The 25,575-nt window shown below is 39.5% G+C and overlaps 2 pseudogenes across 1 annotated transcript in view; both read left to right on the plus strand.

Moving 5' to 3' along the window:
- The window catches only part of LOC144535563 (complement C3-like), a 37,732-nt pseudogene extending 34,497 nt beyond the window's left edge, over positions 1–3,235 (plus strand). Inside the window, exons 41-44 of the transcript XR_013503676.1 lie at positions 117–209; positions 349–432; positions 2,515–2,659; positions 2,877–3,235. The product of XR_013503676.1 is annotated as a complement C3-like (transcript). The remainder of the gene's footprint in view (positions 1–116; positions 210–348; positions 433–2,514; positions 2,660–2,876) is intronic.
- A 5,129-nt stretch (positions 3,236–8,364) lies between these two features.
- Positions 8,365–25,575, plus strand: part of LOC144531064 (complement C3-like) — a 52,468-nt pseudogene continuing 35,257 nt past the window's right edge.

Below are 25,575 nucleotides of genomic sequence, written 5' to 3' on the forward strand. Positions count from 1 at the left end.
AAATTGTGACAAAGATACAGCTGCACTCACCCTTCAACCCATCACCACACAACCCCATGTGCTTATTTAACCAGTTGTGTATATTATTTAACCTTGTGCCTCTTGTGTATTTCCAGAGAACTGCAGTATGCAGAACAAGGACAAAATCACCAATGATCAGCGAACAGCTAAGGTCTGTGAGACTACACAGACCAGCATAATAGATTTTGGTAAGAGTTTAAATGAATTGCATTTATATCACACAAAAATGGATGTGTATGTTTGTGTGACATAGAGATTGAGAGAATAAGTACAGTAGGACTATGAGGGAGCAAGTGAGCTTACAATCTGCAACTTTTCTGTCCTCAGTGTACAAAGTGAGACTGGACAATTTTACAGAAGATTTGTCCACTGACATTTTCACAGTGAAGGTACTGGAAGTCATCAAAGAAGGTAGGTATTTATCTTTGAACTGCCTGAAATGTACTAGAAACTGATGTTCTAATGTGCCTTATAGGTGATAGTGGCTTAACAATTTGTTTTCCTCTTTCTGAATTGTTGTGGACACATTGAATGACTGAATTAATGAATGAATGAATTAAATTTATTTCAGACATATCAAAAATAAACAAAACAAAACATCAAAGAAATGTACAAATAAGTTAACAAATAAGCAAAACATTCAATAAACAATAAGAAACATTAACCAACATAGAGATGTCTGAAAAGGACATCCTACCCCTTTTCCATGGCTCAGTAATTATTATTATTATTATTTTTTTTTTTTTTTCAGTATCACTTCTCGTCCTGACCCTTAGTACTGTGGAACGCTCCCATCTAACTATATACAATTTTGTGTTTTTAAATGTACAATCCATACACAGATATATATCGACATTCACACATATACATACGTACACACACACACATATATATATATATATATATATATATATATATATATATATATATATATATATATATATATACATACACACGCGCTTACAGGAACCAGAAAAGAAAAGAATTGGCGGATAAACAAACCAACAAACATGGAGAAGGGTATAGAACTTTTACATGGCCATTTTCATTTTAAAATTCTTCCAGATGATGCAGTCGACAGAACTAAAGTTATTTGTAACCACTGCAAAGTTGAATTTTCTTATCACCGGAGTACTTCCAGTCTGAAATATCACCTAAATGCAATACGGAGAAGTATAGATAAACAAAGGCAAGAGAAGCTAACAAATGCCATAGCGAAGTGGAAAGCTACAGACTGCAGGCCGATTAGTGTTGTGGAGGACATCGGTCTGAGAAACATTCTGAGAATCGCAACAAATGACAGCAGGTATGAGATTCCCTCAAGACGCACCATCACAAGAAGAATGTTTATGCCACTCTCTGATAAAAGAAAAAAATGTATCTGCTGTTACCTCAGAAATTGTTTTAATGTTATGATTGTGGCTCAGGATTTTGTGGGCAGTTTTTTTTATATATATATAACAGGATAACATTAATGCCCTGGCAGTGGCAATAAGCTTTAATTTTATGTTTGCTTTGATTACATTGTTTAAACTGAGATTTACACTAAATATTTTATTTAACTGCTACTGTATGAACAAAACGCAGATGTTAAGTGTTTGCAGAACAAATATTATGGCACTTTCGTTCATATGGCACAACATTTAAAATAAAATTGCGCTATACACTACTTTTGAATTTATTATTGGATTTTGCGTATAACAATGTGATTAATCGCGATTAATCAGGGAAAAAAAAAAAATCATTTGATTAATCGCGATTAAAACTTTTAATCGTTTCCCAGCCCTAACATAAATACATACACACATACATATATACATACACATACACTTCACACAAATATATTTACATACACATATTTACATACACTTACACATACACACTGTAAATATAATTGAATATTAATTGTGTTTCCAGTAAAACAGAAAAAGTCTTGGCTTGGTTCAACAATTTAAGAAACACGCTTATTCACTTTCTTGCAGAAAGTTAGATAAGTTAGGTTAGGTCTTAATGTTTCACTCATGTTTGAACGTTAAGTATGAAGCTACCTCTAGCAGCTAGCTAACTGTATCTTGCATTGATAGGTAACCGGCAGATACTCCAGGAAGTTCTTGGTCCTGGCCAAGAAATAGTCCACCATTTAACCCCTGTAAAAAACAGAATTGTTGTTTTTACACTTTGATTTCTTTGTATGGATTAAACATGGAGATTAGAGGTGTTGGTGGGATGGATTTTGTTACCATTGGAAAGATTTAGGTAAATTAGCCAGCTGTTGGCTGCATATTTCCTATGACAGTGGTATCAATAGTTCTATCAATCTAACTCTCAGCAAAAAAGTGAATGAGCATATTTCCCAAAATGTCTATTTTTTAAGCGTGATTCCATTGGGTATATATGAGAATACAGCATTAATGTTTTGTACTACATCTTTAGCTATGCATTTAACTTTATCCTAAAGTACCTTTTCTCTGTTCTCTTATACTTGAATTACAGGAAGTCTTGATGTGGGTCCTCTGAATAAACAGCGCACATTCCTCAGTTATCCCCACTGCAGGGAGTCTTTAGATCTGGGGACGGGAAAAACCTACCTTATCATGGGCACGTCCAAAGATATTTACAGAGATGACCAACATCAATCGTATGTTTTTTTTCTTTGTGTAAATGTTTGTAGATTTTGCATTTAAACATTTTTACTGTTTCACTGTTTTCTAATAGTAAATCAAGTTAGGCTTTCTTGTACTCTAGCTTAAGTGTTACTCTCACTATGGATAGTGATTGTGGGAAGGAGTGAGGAGGCTTTTCATGTCATGTTACAGAGTGTTACAGATGTGTATTGTTTTTTTTGCTTTCCTCAGGTTTCAGTATGGATTCGGAGAGAGAACCTGGATCGAGTACTGGCCCACAGAAGCAGAGTGTCAAACTGAGGAACACAGAATTACCTGTCTGGGCATGGAGGAGATGGTTAATCAGTACCAACTCTTTGGGTGTCAGCAGTAGTGAAACTCAAGAAAGGAAAATATTCATTTTAAATTGTTGTTTTTATTTTGCATAATTCTTGTTATGTCAAAATGTCCCTGCTATGGGACATGAGGGCTTACAATGTTACACTGTATTGATTAATATGTAATGGTTTTAAATCATATTGTCTGTGTTTGACAAATAGACACTGATTACTGTTATGTTGATTACTGTATAGTAAGCTTTAAGTTTAATAAATAATTGATTGAAATTGACAATGTTGAGCTCAGTGGAGTGATGCAAAGACAGTTCAATTTAAAATGATCCAAATTTAAAATTGGTTATGATTCAGAATATGCTTCCAGAAGCTTCTCACAAAGTTTAAATTAACAAATTCCTTTAGTTTATCCCTTTCTAGCCATATTGCCTAAATGAAATAAAAACTTTGTTTTTCTGAATCAAACAAAATATAAAAATTGCTTTTCATGTTTTTGGTCGTTGGCAGACATGACATAGGTTTATTATATAAAGAAGCATGTCATCTGCATATAGCAAAACCATATGTTCTTTACCCCAAGAATTATTCTTTCTATGAGCTAATTGCTACATATTGCTGTGGCTAGTGGCTCCATCACTCTGGAGAATGATAATGAGTAGAGATGGGGAACCATTGTTCCATGCTGAAAATGTAATTGTCAAGACATGGTATTTTTGTACACGTACAGCCGCCAAGACTGATGCACATTTTCTGAATGGTTGGGGTGATATTGGCAAGCAACTTGGGGAATAAAAAAAGTTAGCAAAACTTTTTGCTGGCCACATTTAATAATGAAACTGGTTGCTACAGTTTGTGCATTTTGATTAAATAGTGTTATTTATATATATAGACCCTTTGCAAACACGTGACCACGACCTCGTGACCACGCCATGATGGACGGCAAAACCACCAGCAATAACAAGCAAAACAGTGTAGTAGACGAGCGGAAAGTTTCATAGTTTCAATCAGTTTGAAATACATAACACTAAATAAACTGTATTTATGGCTTTTATGGCTTCTTCTATTGAACAACAAGTTGTCGTGCCGTTATCGGTCGAGGTAGGGCATCTGGTAGGTGCTCACAAAGAGCAGTATTTGGAGAAGTTGGAGATAGCAGGATTGAATACCGACCCTTAATTCTTCCTCCCTCTGTTTTCACAGACATTGTTAAATCGCCGAGTCTGCCCGACTTCAGTCCACATGATCTGTACCACTATGTGGTAAAGCGGGTATCCCCATATACTGGTACTGATCTCAAAGCTTTTAATAGTCTGCAGGGACGATTCTAGGGATCTGACCTCAGGGACCTAGATTTTTAAACCCTTAAATCATGACTTCTTGTGAGTTTTGGGGAAATAAATAGACATATTGAGACATGCAATTATGACAAACTATCAACAGATTCAAGGCATCTGCTGTGAAAAAAAGATGGCAACTACAAAGCATGATTATTGCAGCACACATACCCAGGGGCGTCGGACTGGGGGGGAAAAAGGGAGACTGAGTACCCAGGGCCCTCATGTGAGGAGGGCCCAAAAAGATGCTAGAATGAATAGCTGTGGATGCAGGGAGGGGCCCATAGAAAATGCCTTTCTACAGGGCCCAGAATTTTGAGCTACGCCCCTGCACATACAGTATCTTGAACTGGTAAAATAAGCCTTAACATATTTTTAGACAGGATTATTCATGTTTTTTTTCTGCTGTTAATTTTCAACTTTTTCATTTACATCATTGATAGAAACTGATATGGTTATACAGCTAAATGATGAATAATCTAATCTAATAATGCGTCTGAACCAGATGGGGAAAATACATCTCTTTTTCTTAAGAGCCTAGTCCTCCATGAAATGCATATGTAAATATAATGTGAATGGAATATTAAGTGTTTTAAATGTTTTTGCCCATACAATATATGTCCACTTTCTCATCTGGTTCTTCCAGGTCCCTCTCTTTGTCCACTCTCTCTTCATCCTGCTCTCTCTCTCTATCCCCCTCCCTCCGTCATATCACTGACAATCACATACAAAACATTTTGTAATCAATTAGGAAATAATCAAATAAAAGAGAAAACAAAAAACACAGTAGTCCTACTATATAAATATATATATATATATATATATATATAGTAAATATATATATATATATATATATATATGTCTTATAGGCTACCTAGCCATTTTCTCACCTTGTTCATCTTGCTCTCTCTGCCCTTCTCCCTCTCTATTCTCCTCACTCCTTTGTGCTGTCAACCAGAAGGCAAATGTAATCGACTAATCAACAGAGAATGCATTGTGTAGGCTACCAAAGGTTATACATTCACCTATTTATAACATATGTGAATATGGGGTTGCTGTTCAGTGCAGTGGGATAATGTTAAAGGCTTATCTTATACTTTCTCACCTGAACCTGGCTGTTTTCTTTAAAAAAAAAGAAACGTATATCCATCTATGGGGAAACAGACTGTGAGTCAGGGTTTGTTCTTCCAGTGTTTCAGTTCTGATATGAATGAGTCTGATGATCCGTCAGGTCGAATTATTTATTTTTCATTTGCATTGACAGTTAAAAAATAAGAAAGTGTCTGGTAGGGAGGTAGCGGTGCTCAAGCCGTTACGGCAGGCTATTAATAGCACACTTTAAAAAACTTGTTATAGGCTACTCCTAAGCTACATTTGCCTACAGTTAGCAATTTTGTCTAACGTTGCACAACAAAATTGGACTCTGTGGTGAATAAGCTAGGCTAATTCAGATATAATTGCCATCATTGTGATCAGGGAATCACAGATTGGTTCCACAAATACTACACCTGTAGCCCTACTTAACGTGTTCATTTCGATTAGATTTAATTTTCACTCCATTAGCCATACCTTTTCAGTGGTTGAAAGTAGCCATACTCTGACGACCGAATTCCCCAAAGTTATCTGCGCAGACTGAAGAGTAGGCTGAGGTGCCCTCGTTCAGGGAATCGCAGATAGGCTGTTGACTTTAGGCTACAACTGAGCTGAGCCTGTCGTCATTTATCCTATTCCATTGCTAAAATCAGGTTTGCAGAAGTAATAACGTTTGAGCACTAAACGATTTCACAAAATCACAATGATAAGGACTTTATTTTTCAGGGGTGCTGAGATGATTTTTAGGGGTGCTTCAGCGCCGCCTATGATAGTCTGGATGCTTACCAGTTCTTTGTAGCTGGCTGGGTTACAGGTACGCGATGCTACGCTAACGGCGGGGGGAGATACCTCATAATGGCAAAGATAAGACATCAATCTAGGGTTTATTTTGTATTAAACTCTGTTCTTTACTTAAGTAAATATTTATATAACACGTAGCCCATGTTTTTATAGGACATGGTCAGTCGTGGCTACCCACATACCGTTGTTCACTGGGTGTGGCAATGCAACTATCTAATGGATGCCTGAACGCATCCCAGCTCTGGGAAGTGCAGTCATTAATTATCTATCACATGTTAATCCATTCAGTAAATCACAGTGTCTATGATTAGTCGTAACCACACATAATTGTAACATCTAGCCATCTTTTTATCTGTGATTATATTCGCTGTGTAGCCTATGTTAAGATTTGAACGGTGGATATTACGACGTGATGGGCAGCAGCTAGCGATCAGTCCAAAGCTAGCTGCAGCTAGCTCGTCAGTGAGCTGGGGTAGGAGCTCCGCAGACCCGCTTTTTAACTCGTTTTTGTGGCCTTTTTTAAGCTAGTTTCCGTGCCATGTCATCTTTAATTTGACTGATATTTTTTGTATGTGTGTTAAGTTAAATGATCAAGGGAACGGCTTTCTTTTTTGGATATGTAGCTAGGTCAGTGAATAACCGATGTTAGTTATGTGGGTCATCATCGGGTTGGACCTGTTAGCAGGAACAGCTGGTTAGCACGGCAGCTAGCTAGCTGGTTGGTTAATTTTATTTATCACTCATTTAAAACAGAAAAGCAATACATGCACATGCTTCTGTTGCTGAGGATTACTCTGCAGATTGTGAATGTGCGAACACAAACACAAACGAAAACGTACGCATTTAGCTTGCCGTCCGTCTACAGTATAGCTCTTCCGCCATCTGTCATGGCGTTCATAATTCGCGCGAGTGGAGCGTGACGCTACGTGCAATGGGTCTATATATATGTATGTATATGTATGCTTTGTCTCTTTCATTTAATTATTGCTGTTTTTTTTTTATATAGAGGCAGTCGCTTCCATCTTATGGCCATTAATAGTACTGCAGCGTTTGTTGGTCATAATCATAGACTGTATAAAACATAATATCAGTACTGTGGAGATGGGTCAATGTGAGACTATATCAGTGATGAGAGAAGTTATCAAACCAAAAAGACTTCAACTGTAAAAAAATATAAAAATATATATATATATATATATATATATATATATATATATATATATATATATATATATATGTGTAACGTTTTGTACAAATGAAGAATAGTAGGCTAGGAAGGTTATTTTGTGAATAAAAATTGAGAGGTCATAGAAGTTAAAGTTGAAAGGTCTGACGGCTGATTTTGCAATATGCTTAGTAAAGCTAGATGTAAATACATTTTAAAGTTAGAAGTTCACATTCCTGCGAGGAAAGAGAGATGTGATGTTATCTACAAAGTAAGAGTTACCAACCTGAAAACATTCATGACTAAGGTACTATGTGAATGCAATAATAATCAATAAAAGCCATAAAATGTTCTTGCAGTAATAGTCTTAAGTGTTGTTGGAAAAACAACAAAACAGTTTACTGGCTCGTCTGCCTTTACTTCTTACCTGCCCAATTCTTGTTCACCAATAGATACAGTTTCTTCTGTTCGGAATTGCTAAAAATCCCCCCAGAAATTACTCAACACTTTCACCTGACTAGTTGTCTGTGTATGTTCAATATGTTTGCTTATGTGTTAAGTATACTGATTCAGCAGGCTCAGAATAAGATTTACAATAGACTTAAATTTCCCAAATAAGAAAAACACAAAGGCGTTACACTAGAAAACATCATAAATGCACAATGGCCATCATTTTGCAATAAACTAGTCATTCAACTCTATGCTTAGTCAAACATGTAAAGCATCATTGATTTTCTACTGTTTATCTTTTTCCTTTAGAGCAGAGATAGCTTAATGTTTTTTCAGAAATCAACAGTTTCTCAACTGCTGCTGGGAAATCATGTGGGTGTGTGCTTGTGTTACACGTGTACAGAAACACTTTGGGAGGAGGGCGGGCGAGACAGTAGTGATGCGAAGTGGAGAAGGTGTGTGTGTGTGTGGGGCGGGGGGTGGAGTGGATAAAAGGAGGGTGCTGCAGGGCGACAGTCTACAGCGGATCAGGATCAGGCTGAAGGATGAGTAGGACTCAGCTGTGGCTGCTGGCCTCTCTGGCCTTTGTCTCTCTGACTTCTCTGGCTGATGGAGCTCCATTGTAAGTAGACCTTCCTTACCTTTACACCCCCCCATGTGCTTTAGTTAATTCACACAGAGCTAAAATATATAGTTTGTTTGTTAATCTTCCTGATATTAAAGTTATTATTGGTTAAACTGCAATAGGAGCAACACAAATATCTAGGGTCCTCTGCATGTATATTCAATTTAAAAAGTGTATGGATGGAAATATTAGTTTAACCCTTGTGTGGTGTTCATATTTTTGTTACACAGCCAATGTTCCCGGGTCTGGTGGACCCACCACATTTTTAGGCTTTTAAATCAATACAGCCATAACAATTTATGTAAAAATAACAGATGTTTACTTTAGCTCAATTACCAATGATATATACATCATTTATGGTTCATATTTGCCATTTACTAGTGTGAGATCACATTTATGATCATATGATCATTTTCATTTTTTGTGAGAAAAATTCGATTATAAAAAAGGTTAAAAAAAAAAATAGAAACAAGATTTTTGATCATTATTGGTGCTTATTTCTTACAACTTAATCATAACAGGTGAAAGTGCTTGAAATGTAACAATTTTGTAACTTTGTGTGGGAATAGCAGGTGCAGAAAGACAACATTCCCGCACACAGACACCTACAATCGGACCCGCACACATACAGACGCACAAACACACACAGACGCACAGACACATAGGCACACACACAGACACACACACAGACACACATACAGACACACACACATACACACACACACAGCAGGCCCAGTTAGGAGGAGGACACAGGTAAGTTTCGTAGGGGGGAGGGTGTACCGTGTGCAGTCATTGAAAATAAGTTATTTTTATGTTCTTCACAGAAAATGAGCCAATGCCAATGAGTTTGAGTTAGAAGAAATAATAAATAGCATAATTTTTCTTTTAGCAAATATTGAAAACGGGTCCCACAGACCCGAACACCTAACAAGGGTTAACTTGTGTCTTACATAATAAGAAGTCAAGTCCAGTTTGTGTTACATAAGTCAAGGTAATCTGGTCTTTGAAATGATGCCATTCTTGTTCAGAGTTTGCACAACAATGCATTAAGCCAGACAGAGCAAAAGTCTAGAGGTATGATGAAATGTTTTGTTGATCCAGTACTGGATCTTCATCAAGGTAATCAATAGATCACTCATTGTGTGTGAAGTCCATGCTGGAGCTCATGATCGTCATCTGAGAAAATAGCTTTGTTTTCTTTGGTAATTTGGTTGAATTGAAACTTTAACTCACAGACTCTAAGACAGTGGTTCTCAACCTGGGGTGTGGGTCCCAACATAAACCTGAGGTGCCAAGAGGCAATTAAAGGAATAAGTAAGGGGGAGAAACATTTACGTTGCACAATTGCACAAAATTATGTTACAATGTTTAGACTTTTCTACCATTTTTTCTTTTTGTTCTGGTGAAATACTAAAATTCCAATCACTTAGCACAGTAAAAAGTCACACTTACTAAGGCCAATACCTGTGACGAGGGTTTACCGTACAAGCACTTCTTTTTTTCTTTCTAAGTTGTCACACACAAAAAATGTTGGTAATGTTTGTCAGTACATCATAAACAGCATGTGGTCACTTGACTGCAGTACATTGACTGCAGTATATTCACAACAATATTTGTATCTCTCTCACTGCTGCTCTGCAGGAAGGTGATGTCTGCCCCTAACTTGTTGCGTGTAGGAACAGCAGAAAACATCTTTGTGGAATGTCAAGACTGCACTGGGGAAAACATCCCGGTCGAAATCAACGTGATGAGCCATCCATACCAAAACCACAAAGCTGACATCCACATCTGTGACCCTTACCAGTGCAAGAAACTTCCAGGAGCTCGGACAAATAACTGTAAATAAAATACTGTCACGCCGTGCATGTTACTGTAAATTGGCTTCATTTTCTAACACGATCACAAAGAATGTAGATATAAATCCAGAAATGTACATCTTGATGCACATACTGCTCATCATTACTGGTTTCAGATCCCTCCTGGAAGCTTCAGTAAGGATCCTAGTATGAAGCAGTATGTGTATCTGCAAGCTCAGTTCCCTGACCGACTGCTGGAGAAAGTTGTCTTAGTGTCCTTCCAGTCCGGGTACATCTTCATCCAGACTGACAAGACCCTTTACACCCCCAACAGCAAAGGTGAGTTCAATACTGTCCTGCATAACTGTAAAGACACACACTTACTTCTGTGTTTTTCCCAATTTAAATGATTGTACTGTAAATTACAGTACAACAAATCCCTCTTTTGACATTTTTGACACAAATTTGAGACACCTTCCTCCAACCTTCAGCAGCAAAATCAATCTCTTTCTTTCTCTGTCAGTTCATTTCAGGATGTTTGCAGTGACGCCCCGTATGGAGCCCGTAGAGAGGGATGCCGAAACTCAAACTGATGCTTCTATTGCCATCGAGATTGTGGTATTGTATTTTATCTTTGATAAGCACAGATTGAAATGTAATGTTATGTAGTCAGCTGAAACTGAGAGTATGAAACCTTTTAATGAGGTGATATCACAAATGCACAGCAGATAATGTTCATACTAATGACCAAATAACAAAAACAGTTAACCTTGTGTCTTTATTATGTTTTTAGTAAAACCTATCCTGCTACTTACTGTAAAAAAATAAATGCAAGAAAAAATAAATCTAGTGGCCGAGTTGCACATTGAGCCCAGCCTCTTTCTTCAGTGACAGAATGAAAGCTAGAAAAAGTACCTGAAAAAGAGTCAATATAGACATTGACCAGGGTCATGGATTGTAGACAAAAGGCATACATTAAATATAGCATGTATTTACGAAATTAATTTGTAAACTAGCACGGCTCTCTTTTTATGGTTGTTTCAATATTGTTTATTTTTAGACCCCTGAGGACATCATTTTACCACTTGATCCAGTCTCTTTGAAATCAGGGATCCACTCTGGAGATTTCAAACTAGCTGAAATTGTCAGGTTAGTATTTTATCTTGTTCGAATGAAATTTTCCACATTGTATTTTAATAATTTTGTTTTAATGGTGATTTTACATTTTACCATGGATAACAGGGTAATTAAATTCAAACATTAATACCTTTAAATAATTTAAGATTATACAAAGTAAATTTGAACATGTTTATGTTGTGTTTTCTACAATTAATTTCCCATGCTGATGCTAATTTGGTGTTTGGACAGCTACTTGACAAAAATTATCTAAGTCATACAGTATAGGAAGTGTGGAGAGACACACTGAATCCTTAGTACATTCATCACTCGAGCCAATACTTTAAACATTAAAACTTTTATTCTGAACTTCAGTGTTTCTGTAGTTACTATCAACAGAAAGTTCTTTGCTGCTGCACATATGTATATTATTGTAATGAATAATTAATTCAATCAATTTCTTTTATTTTGTATAACATTGATATTATGTTTGTGTGTGTGTGTGTGTGTGTGTGTGTAGTCCCGGACTGTGGAAAGTGGTGGCGAAGTTCCAGAGCAACCCACAGCAGAGCTTTTTTGCAGAGTTTGAGGTCAAAGAATATGGTGAGCCCCATGAACCGCACCTTTATTTAAAACTTGTATAAACCTACAATATTCACATGTTTTTTACATGATTGAACACACAGTAACATGTTTCCAATTTTTCAGTGCTGCCCAGTTTTGAAGTTAAACTGATTCCTGTTAGCTCCTTCTTCTATGTGGACAGTCAAGAGCTCACCGTCAACATCAAAGCTACGTATGTGAAGGTTTATTAGGTGTTATTCAGAAGCTGTGTTGCTCTTTTAGTCAATTAGTCATGTGTTTTTGTTGTTCCCATTTATAATTGTGGCATTCAAACATGTCCCTCACTTGTGGATTTAGGTATCTGTTTGGTCAAGAGGTGGATGGGACGGCCTACGTGGTGTTTGGGGTTATGCAAGACAATCATAAGAAGAGCTTTCCAACTTCTCTTCAGAGAGTGCAGGTGATCACATACTCATGTTTGCTGTAATTTTCTGTGTGTCTTGTGGGACTCTAAATCATGAAACTGTCTAGGATTTCCTGACGTCTGCAGTTACATTGTTACATTCCTATCTACAGATATTATTTATTTAGGATGTTGAGAACAATGCCAGGCTGACATACTGTAATCATTTACACTTTAGTACCTCCAACTGTTCAATGACTATATCACTGTATTTCAAGATGCATTTTTCTATTATGTCACATTAGATAGAGGGAGGTATTGGAGTGGTGACATTGAAGAGAGAGCACATCACACAGACCTACCCAAACATCCTTGAGCTGGTGGGGAGTTCCATATATGTAGCTGTCAGTGTGCTGACGGAGAGTGGTAAGAAAGAGAGACTGTGTGTTTGTGCTTGTTCACTATTTTTGATCATGTGTGTGTCAAATTAACTATCAATATTATCAGTTTATTACTATTGTTATTATTAATAATAATAATTTCCCAAAAAGAAGAGATATCAACGTACGTTGTTCTGTATCAGTTAATCTAAAAGAAAGTAAACAGATGTTAAAATCAGTTTTGTGTTTCTGCATTCATTCACAGGTGGTGAAATGGTGGAGGCGGAGTTGAGAAGTATCCAGATTGTTACATCACCTTACACTATCACCTTTAAGAAAACGCCCAAATATTTCAAACCAGGAATGTCCTTCGATGTTGCGGTAAAGTACTTATTTATTTTTATATAAATTACCAGCAAAAGTATTTCTACTTACAAATAAAACATCCATTACAGAAAAAATGTCATTACTGAATACAGTTACTCTTTGAAAACACAGATGGCAGGACTTCTAAATATGAAGGTCGCCTGTTAATTAATGTTCTTTTAATAATTGTAATTGACTAGAGAAATGTTTTGATCTGTTTTGAGTTTCATTATAATGTACAGTAAAGGCATAATACTTAGTGCACAGCACTAAAATTAATCTCATAACATGAGTTTGGCCTTAAGTAATAAGATGTGTTTTCATAAGACAGTTACACAGTTTTCTGATTGTTCAATTGTTTGTGTCTCTGATGGCAGGTTGAAGTTGTGAATCCTGATGGCACTCCGGCAGAGCGTGTTGCAGTGGTGGTCGACCCTGGCCAGGTGAAGGGCTTCACTGCAGCCAATGGCATGGCAAAGCTTTCCATCAATACAGAGGCGAGGGAACCAAGACTGACAATCAAAGTAAGTCTATAAATGTGGTTTCAGTATCATTTCAATTTTCAATATCAAAATTATTCAACTGTTTGTGTAGTGAATGCTTACCTGTGTGTGTTGTTAATTGCAGGCAAGGACCGCGGATGATCGTATTTTAGATGAAAGGCAAGCATTAGCCACGATGGTAGCTCTCCCATATACCACTCGAAGCAACAACTACATCCACATAGGTAAGGGACATAATAACATCAGATTGTGGGAAAAAAGGTGGTGGCATTGGCAAAGTATGCATCATGCACTACATATTTCCAGTGTCTAACACTCATCACAACATATCACATTTGTAGGTGTGGATACAGCTGAGCTGGAATTAGGAGACAACCTCAAATTCAGCCTCAACCTCAACAGGCAGGAAAAACAAGACAATGACATCACATACCTGGTGAGAGATGTTTTACACCTGCATGTGTGCATATACAACTCTTTTTGTTGCATTCCACATCCTGTGTAGTATATACATGTAGAATAAGAACTGATATTAAAATATGTGTCCCTAGATCCTGAGCAGAGGTCAGCTGGTGAAAAATGGCCATCACAGGAACACAGGTCAATTTCTGATTTCCCTGAATGTTCCCATTACCAAAGACATGCTGCCATCGTTCCGCATCATAGCCTACTACCATACAAATGGCAATGAAGTGGTATCAGACTCTGTTTGGGTGGATGTAAAGGACTCCTGCATGGGCTCGGTGAGACACACAACACAAGTTTAGGAGGGCAAACAAGACACCCACACACAAATTGATCAAGTTATTTGACATTTCTCGGACACAGTTTGTTTTCATTTATGTAACTGCTTTAACAAATACAAAACTGTATGTCCCATTTTCTGACCTCCCTTTTCTCATTTAGCTGAGACTGGAACCATTGAGACCCGCTCCATCCTATGAGCCTCGCAGGATGTTTAATCTGAAAGTCACTGGAGACCCAGATTCCACAGTGGGACTGGTGGCAGTTGACAAAGGCGTATACGTCCTAAACAACAAGCACCGTCTCACCCAGAAAAAGGTCATTTCTTTATTTTATATTTGTCTTTAAAAAATATATATTTGAGAGGGGTTTTCATTAAAAAAGTGCTTGAAAAATTACACACATGTTGACTTTCAAGTTTGTAAGCTTTTGGCTAAAGAAATAGCCGGTATAAATTTGTCCTGTTGCAAATACATTGTGTGATTAGGTGTGTCTCATGCCATATCAGAACTTTCATATATATTTCACAGATATTTCTGCTTAATTTACATCCTGTAAGCTTTGTTTGTTTGTATTTGTGTGCGTCAATGACCTCCACCCTGCTCAGGTGTGGGATATTGTAGAGAAGTACGACACAGGCTGCACACCAGGTGGAGGGAAGGATAGTATGGGTGTGTTCTACGATGCTGGGCTGTTGTTTGAGTCCAACACGGATTCTGGAACTCCCTACAGACAAGGTGACAATACTTTAATTTCCCCTTTCCTGAACATACCCCTCTTTAGGCCTTAATGTTGTACCAATGAAATATCTAGTCTAATTAAGAGAAGCAGGCACATAGACCTTTATTCATGGCCATAAGTCAAGTGCTTTTTCTTTAGGAGTAAGCATCTAGTGGACAGTAGAAGAACTGCATCTTAAAGGGTCTTTTCAACTAAATTACATCATATTTCTTATTCCCCTTGTTTGGTATTTGGACATGCAGTTTGGTATCTGTACAGTTTCGGAGACATTGTTTGTGAAATCACTCGTTGCTGTCTAGCCATAATTTCAGCAACAGATATCTTAAACTTTGGGCACATACAGTAAAACCAAAACTGTCTGACAAATGCCACTTGTTGTAGACTATATCGACAACATTTTTCATTTCCAGGATTGTTCAGCTGGCGCCGGAAATTCCGCCGGATGTCCCTAATTGTCTCTCACCTTCAGCTTTTTTTGTGTTGGCATTCTAAACTCTGGTCAATTTATGAGGACTATGGTTAACTGCTTCTCAGATTTCTGAAGGTTAAGTCGAGACAGCTAGCTTGACTATCGATTGTTAGGTATTGTAACTCCAGATTCTAGGAGTATAGGCATAGCCCTCTAAGAGCCGCTGCTATTGGGTTTATCCCTCGCGCATGCGCAGTCATGAAGATTTCTTTCGCGCCCTTGTGCCCTGCACGGGCCTCTCTTATGTCCGCAGTTACTGTATATTACAGCTGCGAGACCAGAGATCTGCTCCCAACATCAGCATTTTTCTTCAGCTAATGTTAGTGAAGCAGGTGGCCTGGATCTTAGAGGGCTATACCTATACTCATAGAATCTGAAGTTACAATACGTAACTATTGTTCTATTTTGTATAGGCTTCGCCCTCTAAGAGCTGTTGCTTTTGTGTTAAGGGCGAAGCTGATGTAGTCAATGCCACCTGTGACACCAAAATCCACAAGTAGATAGCATAGACTAGCTTCTCTTCCTTCTCACACTGTACAGGTTTTTTTATGTCACCTAAATTGTTACCTATATTGTTGTATAGCTTAGGCTATCTCCATGACTGGCCTGCTTAACGTTGTGAGGCCCTGCCACATGGATTCTGAAGTTGCTCTATAATTTAGATTAAAATCATCATTAATTAATGCAAAGCACATCCCTCACGGCACTCTAGTGCAGGAGGATGGAGACATGGCATACCAGTTCTAATAGCGCATCACATGCCGTTAAATGCGGATAAGACCGAGTGAATCATGGAGACACATCACGCAATGAAAGAGGATGAAAAAAGGCACGGCGATGCCCAAGACACCGTTGCACAGATGTCAGCCACTGTCATACCTCTGAGGAGGGCCGTGGGTGCTGATAACCGAAAAATAGTTTGTTTTGACTTTCGGCATGAATGAAGGATTTGGCTATAAAGTAGGCAGTAAAGTAGCAGCCGTTGGCTTATCACTGCAGTGTGGGTGATTGCACAGTCCAGATGCAACAGTGCGTCCCTATGCCATATGGCAGCTGTCATGATGATGACGGCGCCCCGAGGAACCATGGTGCGCTCGTGTGTTCTAGTGCCACTAGAATGGCCGTCAGGCTTTCTTCCTGAATGATAGCCAGGAGACGAGGAGTCAGGGGGACAGGGGGAAAAGCGAGACCAGTCTCGCACCTTCATAGAGAACAACATTGCGCACTGTGCATTTCCGCGTGAGGCGAACAGATCCACTTTTGCCCTCCCAACCTGTTCCACAGCATCTGAACGAGAGTGGGATCTTATTTCCGCTCGTTGTGAGAGGGACCCCCGCAACATCAGGTCTGCCGCGCGGTTTGGTAACCCCGGAGTGTACCCCGCTCTGATTAAGAGCAGGTGTCTGTGTGACCACAGCAGCAGGCTCCTGGCTATTTCTAATAGCCGGGCTGAGTGTACCTGCCGCTGTAACATTGTCTGTTCTTATCGACACGTCTACCTGACAGACAGAGCAAAGTGTTTCATCACTTTAGCACCGTGGCAGGCTCCAAGCAACGTGGAGAGATGGAGGATTTCCCCATCTCCCTCCCACAACCTGGGACTTGGACTTGCCCTGCCATCCAACGAGAGATGCATCTGTGTCTGTTACGTGTGACCTCACCCTCCCAAGGGTAACCCTCGACGATAGAGCACGGGGGGTTTCCTCTAAGCCATGTTTGACTGTAGAGGGGAAGATATGGTCAGCATGCGCCTCTTGTGCCGTGATGGGTCGAGGCGTAGGCGGCCGAACCATCTCAGAATTTTTCCTCATGTGCAATGTGTGTGTGTTTACTCATGTCCTAGAGGAGCCACTACATGACTCGCGGGCATCAACACCAGCAGATGCATCACTGACAGCGCTGACACCACCCTGTGAGGCGCAATGTGTGACAGCGGAGAGTTTAATGCATCCAGCCTGGTTTTCATAGTGGCAGAGTTTATGTCCACACCAGATAAACTACCGCCAGTGAGGGGATCGGCGAACCCTCACTGGCAAAGTGTTTGTAGATGCTGCACAGCCTCCACTGTGTGGAGTGCAGCTCTCTCTGAGTCATAAGGATTAGGTTGTCTAACAGAACCATGATCCCCTCTGCGTAATGGCTGATAAACCGCCTTGATACATTTGGAAGGCGTACGATGGGCAAGAGAGCAACCAATTGGCAGCTTGAACTCTTGAAGCTGGAGCTCCCAGGAAGGAGAAGCACAGGAATGTTCTGTGTTTGGGGATGACCGGAATGTGAACATGCCCTCAGGTCGATGGAAGTGAACCAATCGTTGGGCGCACACACTGCAACGCATTCAATCAACATGTGGAACGGTCGCTCCAGGATGCACCGGTTGAACAAAGACAAGTTTGCTCCTGTTTGAGGAAATAACGGGAGTAAATCCCGTCGTTCTCCTCCTCTGCAGGGACGCGGGAGATTAGGCTATAGCATATGTTGTTATCTGAACTTGAGATAGCATGATAGTTTTTACCACGCCAGTAAGAACCGGGGAAGGGCTGAAGAATTGAAGCGTATAGCCATTTGTGATTAGCTTCAACATCCATGTGTTCAACATGGGTAACATGCTTTTCCACACAGCACAGCGTTTCGAGAGCAGGTCTGTGTGTTGTCTGTTTACATAGCAGTGATTATGGTGTCTTTCCCACCGCTGTGTGAAGTAATTTGTTCGTTTCTCACAAGCCGTGGTGCTGGGAATGCTGTGGATGCATGGTGGGGTCAGCAAACAAAATGTGTATTCGGATCAGAGTACCGAAAACAAGGGCCGCTAAGGGGGCGACTCAAGACTGGGAGGTGGAGAATAATTCAGTAGGCTATAAACATGCACTTTGAATGGGTGTTTGCTCCTGTTAATTCTGACACAGTGTGGCTGGGCTTCGCCTGCGTTACTGCATGTGAGCGTGGTGGTGAGCCTGTCTGTGTGTGTGAGGGGAACGTGTGTCTCAGTGGCCGCAAGATGCTCAGAAGGGACAAAAGCGGACTGACTGAAAGGAAACTGCTCTTTAGGAGAAACTGTGTGGCCCTTAAAAGCGCTGTTATGTTTCCAACTGTCAGCTGGAGTGAGACATGCGTTCCCGGCGCCCCGTCACTGTCACTGCCACTGAAAAATTAAGCCAATGCGGAAGTGCCAAAAACAGCAGTTCATCGAGTGACGATTGTGATTGGTTTAAAGAAATGCCAATAAACCAGAGCACGTTTTTCTCCTATCCTGGAATGCTGTGTGGACTAGCCAGACCCTCCTCCGCAGCGCTGTGGAACTACACTAGGGGTAACTGAAATAATGTGTTTTTGATTGAGCCAACCCTTTAAGGCATTTATATAATGTTTTAACATTTCAACAAATAAAAAGTTCACTTGTAGATCCATTTTCTCACCCCCACACCATCCATGTGTCTAACCCATAGACTGTATAAAATATGAACATAGTCGACGTGACGTCACCCATAAGTTTCTTAAAATGTTAAATTATGCTGTAAGTGCATTTTAACATGGGGGGCTAAGGGGATTGAGTCCCCTTTGGATCCAGCCTCAAGTGGCCACTCGATGAACTGCTTGATTGAACTGTTTTTGGCACTTCCGCATTGGCTTAATTTCAGCACCAGAGGTTTCAGCTTGGTTTGACCAGGTAAAGGACCTCACTGATTGTAGGAGTTGTATATACAACAATACCATGCAGGAATCACATCTAGTTCCAACCTTGTTGGGCTCTTTCAAAGATCTTGTCTGTGATGCATTTCCAGAATTGAAATGTCCGGCCCCCAGCAGGAGGAAACGAGCCGCTACTATAATGGACGTCACAACCAGCTTAGGTAAGAACCACAGCTCTAAACTACCTAATAACCACGTATTCATTCATCTTCTGTCACAGACTTCATGCTCTCCACAATGTTTGGGGTTAGACATGTTTGTAGTTGTCTTTGTAATGCTTTCCAGTTCACCATTTTTCTTTTACTCTATTTCTTCTTCCTCTGTCATTCCTCCACAACCCTCTTAATTTCCAGTGAGTCAATATCAAGACCAACTCCAACGTGACTGTTGTTTGGATGGCATGAGGAACACCCCCCTCTCATACACCTGTGAGAGGCGCAGCGAGTACATCAGTGATGGTGCAGCCTGTGCTGCAGCCTTCCTACACTGCTGCAAGGAGATGGAAACCCAGCGAGCTGAGAGGAAGGAGGATAGCCTCCTACTGGCTCGCAGTAAGACACAGGGACAAGGGATGGGGGGAAGCCCTGGGTGGTTATTCATGGTCATACTGGTAGTTAGAAGACAGTCAAAACCGTAACATTTTTGTTGACACTTTACTTTAGGTGAGGAGGATGACAGTTACATGGACAGCAATGAAATTGTTTCTCGCACCAAGTTCCCTGAAAGTTGGCTGTGGACAGACATCAAACTGCCTGCTTGTCTTCGAAAACACCTAACTGGTGAGTCAACTGGAATATAAAGTAGACACAAACAATACACTGATGACTTAATTATGACACCACTAGGATTTAAAGCATTTTTTTTTACTTTTACTGTTAACACTTTTCTTTGTTTCAGTGACACCACATCACTGACGAAAAATGTTCCTTTGCAAGATTCAATCACAACCTGGCAGTTCACTGGCATTAGTCTCTCAAGAACTCACGGTGAGGAGTCAGTGACTAAAAGCTGTCTTGTGCTTTAGTTGTGCTGCTCTCCTTAAATGTTCTGTACTTGACATTCAAAACATTAATATGACAGCAAACAAATATTAGGTACTGTATGTAAAGATACAGTATAGAGGAGTAATGGCCCGAGCTATGAATGAGGTCACACTTCCTTTGTGTGTTGTAATCCAAACTTCTCTGTTCTTTGTTTTGATAGCCCGTCCGGCCAGGAGTGCATGTTAGTGCATTTGGCTGTGAAAAAACACAAATCATTTTTTTTATCCCTCTCATCTTAAAGGAATCTGTGTTGGCGAGCCGTTAGAGGTCATTGTCCGGAAGGAATTCTTCATTGATCTCAGGCTGCCGTACTCAGCTGTCCGTGGAGAACAGCTGGAAATTAAGGCAATCCTCCACAACTACAGCCCCGATCCTGTCACCGTAAGTCAGTGTTGCTCTGGTGTTTCAGGTCAGAGCCAATGAGACTGTAATATTTTATTAGGAGTTTGCAAGAAAAAGGGCAAAAACAACAGGCAATACTGACAGACAATGTGTGGCAAAAAAAGAGAAGGATTGTAATCCTTTCTCTAGTCTGTGATAGGTGTAATAGCTGCTCAGATGGTGGTCTGTCCCAGAACTTGGGAAATCTTATTGTAATATATACAGTGTGCCTTTCCATTCTCATGTAGGAAACCATGTAAAGCATTACATTTCCTAGGGATGCACCATAGTGGGGTTTCCATCAACGTATTTGTATGCCCATTTTCAGTATCACATTAGAAAATGTTGATGGAAACGGCAAAATTCAAAAAGACTTCCTCAAATTCTCAAAAAAAGTTTTTACGCTCGCTTGAGGTGGTTTCTGCCTTTTTCGAAAAATAGTAAATGCGCAAAATGGGAGATGGAAACAGCTTTGCCGAATAAGTTGTGACATAGCAAACATGTAACTCACATGACTTCCATCGGATGGGGGGAAGGATCAGGAAATGGGTCCCATCCAGTGCCCCGCACACTTGTGGCACAAGGTGCATAGTGGAGTTGCGGTGCCCTATAGCCTGTGCCTTAGCCACTTTGGGTATATTGATGAATTGGTTCAACAGCTTGAATTACATGGCCCTGCACACAGCGTATACACAGCGATGTACGGTTGTCTTACTGACACCAAATGTCTCTGCCACAACCCTGTATTCTGCACAGGTGGCCAACTTGTACAATGCTACCTCTCTCCATTTAGCCAAAGAACTTAGCTTCTAAACTCTTTGATTTAGCAAGCCGGTTTGCAATCTACAACTATGCGTAACGTCAACTTGTGACGAAACTATGCTTTGCCAGTTGATGGAAACGCTTCTAATTCGCATTTTCTTTTTTTTTTTGCGTCATTTTAAAAGTTTGCTTAACATTCGCTTGACAGTTAGATGGAAACATGATTATTGTTAGGTGACCTTAAATAAAACTAGTAGTGGAATGTAACTAAGAACATTTACTCAAGTACTGTACTTAAGTACAAATTTGAGGTACTTGTAGTTTACTTGAGTATTTTCTTTTCATGCCACTTTCTACTTCTACTCCGCTACATTTCAGAGAGAAATATTGTACTTTTTACTCCACTACATTAATCTGACAGCTTTAGTTACCAGTTACTTTACAAATTATTTTTTTTGCACACAAAACACATTTAGTTTATAAAATACAATGTTTTATTATGAATTAAACTACCCAACAATATAACAGCCTACAAGTCCAGCGGAAATGATTAGCCAATTAAACACTTAACTGATTGACAGAACTGTTATGATCATTTCCAGTTTCTAAAATGTGAGGATTGATCTGCATTGAGTACTTTTACTGTTATACTTTAAGTACATTTTCCTGATGATACATACTTTTACTTGAGTAACATTTTCAATGGAGGGCTTTTACTTGTAACAGAGTATTTTTTTTACAGTATGGTATTAGTACTTTTACTTAAACCTACATTGTGTAATTTTTTGAGTTGATTCTTAGTAAAACACCCCTTGTTCTTTCACAAATATGTGCTCATTCATGTGTAATTACTTCCACCAACTAATCAAAGTATTCTCCTAAGCATAGTATCTGCCATTCAGAATCATTCCGAATACATGCGAGCGAGTCGCTCCAATGACGGCAGCCATGTAGCGCCTCCATCTTTAAAATACATTGGCCAAAGAGGGACGCTTTTAAACTCAGTGGCACTGTGACGAATGCCAGGGGGAGATTACTCGCCAGGGAAGCGAAAAAGAGAATTAAAACGACATCGCGACAGGCAAAGCAACAAGACCAATTACAGTGGCTACAACAGCTGCGTGTAAACGATGGAGATACTAAGAGCAAATTTTGGGTTCGGCCACTGTAGGAGTTGAAATGTGCTCGGAATGGGAAGGGCTAGAAAGTAATATTCAGTTGGTTGTCATATACAATTTCACCACTAGATGGAAGAAATTCTTACACAATGTAGCTTTAAGTGAAGAATCTGAATACTTCTTCCACCACTAAATAAAACTGATGATTATGATCCTTATTATGCACTTCACATATTTCAGTCTTTTTCTCCATCTTTGTCTCGTTTTCAAGGTGCGTGTGGATCTGACTGAGGAGGAGCATGTGTGCAGTTCAGCCTCTAAACGTGGACGGTATCGTCAGGAGGTCAAAATGGGGGCCCAAACTACACGAGCTGTACCCTTCATCATTATTCCTATGAAAGAAGGAACATATAGCATTGAGGTCAAAGCAGCTGTTAAAGATTCTTCACTAAATGATGGAATCATAAAGAAGCTGCTGGTGGTGGTAAGAGAAAAGAACAGCGATCTCCCATGTTAAAGTCAGCGTAGGAAAACAAATATCTTTTTAGGTTTAACTTTTATACAAATATAAACTGTATCAGTGTTTTCAAAATGAACTGTAAATAAGAAAGAGAAACAGAACAACAACAAAGGAATATTTTAATCAAATTCAAGCCATAATTGTATTTTGTTGCACACCAACAGATAGATTGCTCCAAAATAGTTGTAATTTGTAATATTTGTCCTCACTGTTGTTTTTTTCAGCCTGAAGGCGTACTGGTTAAATCTCCTCAGATTATAATTCTAGACCCCACTACTAAAGGTGTAGGTGAGTTTACCCATTAAATAGACACATTATGTAGTAATTATGTAATATTATATTTTTACCATTTGCTACCTGATCTCCCAACTTGCCCACTGTTTCTCCCTTTAGGTGGTAAACAAGAAGAAACTCTCAACAGTGGAATTCCTATAAAAGATTTGGTTCGAAATACACCTACTAGCACACAGATCTCTGTGACAGGTCAGATATTATGTTATATTTCGGCATGTTATGTCATACAGTGCCTGTACAATGAACTCTGCATAGGTGCTAATTGGTACTGTATTGTTCTTAATGTTGTTATTGGTGATATGATCCCCCCTTACTCGTTGCATTTTAGTTTTGTTTCTTCCCATTGAATATTTTGTTTGTGTGTGTGTGTGTGTGTGTGTGTGTGTGTGTGTGTGTGTGTGTGTGCGTGTGTGCAGGGAGAGAACAAGTTTCTGCGCTGGTGGAGAACGCCGTTAGTGGGAACTCTATGGGTACTCTGATCGTCCAGCCTGGCGGCTGTGGAGAGCAGAACATGATCAGGATGACCCTACCAGTCATTGCAGCCACATATTTGGACAAAACCAACCAGTGGGAAACTGTGGGCTTTCAGAAACGTAACGAAGCCCTCCAACACATCAAGACCGGTGGGCTCAAAGATGTATTTATTAGCACAGATACCAGAAATCTTAATAGTTGGTTGATTCCCCTCCTGTGGGATTTTAAAGTTTCTGATTGGTAGACTTGGTATCAAAAAAAGCAATTTGGTAGACAGTAATGTATGATATATCCTTGCCCCACATATACAGGCTAGGGACACTGAGAATTAATAGTCTCAAAGCAACACATAGACTACGATGTATTAACCAAGATTGTCAGTACAAACAAAAAGCTATGCCAAATATGCTATAATTACAGAGAAAAAAATTAACAAGACTTCTCAAACTGGTTGTATGTGCTGTTTGTGTACAGGCTACCAGAATGAGCTTGTTTTCCGTAGAAATGATGGGTCTTTTGCTACATTCACGCATTATACGACAGGCAGCACCTGGTAAGCATCCAAACATCCATGATACATAATTGTTTACATATCCTCCTCTAATTTAGATCCTGACTATGTGACAATGGTGTATTACATCTGCATATGTTGAAAATGTCTTTATTAGGAGTAACCCCTTGAGATGCATATACATGAAACTAAACCATTACACATTCTCCTCTCCTCTTCTCTCCTCTCCTCTCCTCTCCAAGGCTGACAGCTTATGTTTCCAAGGTGTTTGCCATGGCTAACAACCTGGTGGCAGTGCAAAGCCAACACATCTGTGAAGCCATCAAGTTTCTGATTCTCAAAGCACAGCAACCTGACGGCTTGTTTCGAGAAGGTGGAGCGGTTATCCATGGAGAGATGATTGTGCGTATACTGATTTCATTGACATAAATTCTTAAACTTGGTACTACAAAGATAGCTAATTGAGATGAATACAATTACATATATGAATATGAAAAAATATGTGTCTGTGTGTGTAGGGTGATGTGACGGGCGCAGATTCAGATGCCTCCATGACGGCCTTCTGCCTCATTGCCATGCAGGAGTCTCGCACCATATGTTCTGCCAGTGTTAATGTGAGTACATTAATCTGCAAACAGTGTTTTCTCTTTTTCACTTCTTCATTTACTGACTCCACAATAGTGATGAGCGACACAAAGTTAATGTGCTAGTCATCTAGTCTTTTTTAAACATTATCATTAGCCACTTAACGTTAATGTAGTTCTCATGATGTGCTCTTTGGCCTTGGAATTAACATTTAGTTACCACTGTAGGTAAAGTTACACAGACATGCTAGAGATTGCAGCCTACATTAGAGCAGATAAATACATGGTTTAATCCATTCCTTACATTTTTCTTTAGTTTCTTTAGTTTTAGAATCGTTAAAAAAAACTGCTTGTATGAAGACGCTCCTACCACATTTCCATACTGCATCCAAAGGTCCCCAGCTCCCCAGAGCGAGGGGTTTAGTGAATGGTCAATTTTGCTAAAAGGATTCTTTTGAAGCAATTGACACATTCCAAATGGAGACAAATTTGCTAATTAAAGGTTGTATTATAAAAAAGTTCTACAGTCTACATCTCTGCTTTTAAATACTGTAGAAGATTAACAAAGACATCCCATTTTCACACCACAGCCACCTCTCTGACACGAGTGGTGCTTAATGATGCCTCGTTTTTGTGATGTGATTGTTGACATGTCGAAGCGAGGCACCAAAA

The sequence above is a fragment of the Sander vitreus genome, chromosome 2 (assembly GCF_031162955.1).
Source record: "Sander vitreus isolate 19-12246 chromosome 2, sanVit1, whole genome shotgun sequence".
In the NCBI taxonomy this organism is placed as follows: domain Eukaryota; kingdom Metazoa; phylum Chordata; class Actinopteri; order Perciformes; family Percidae; genus Sander; species Sander vitreus.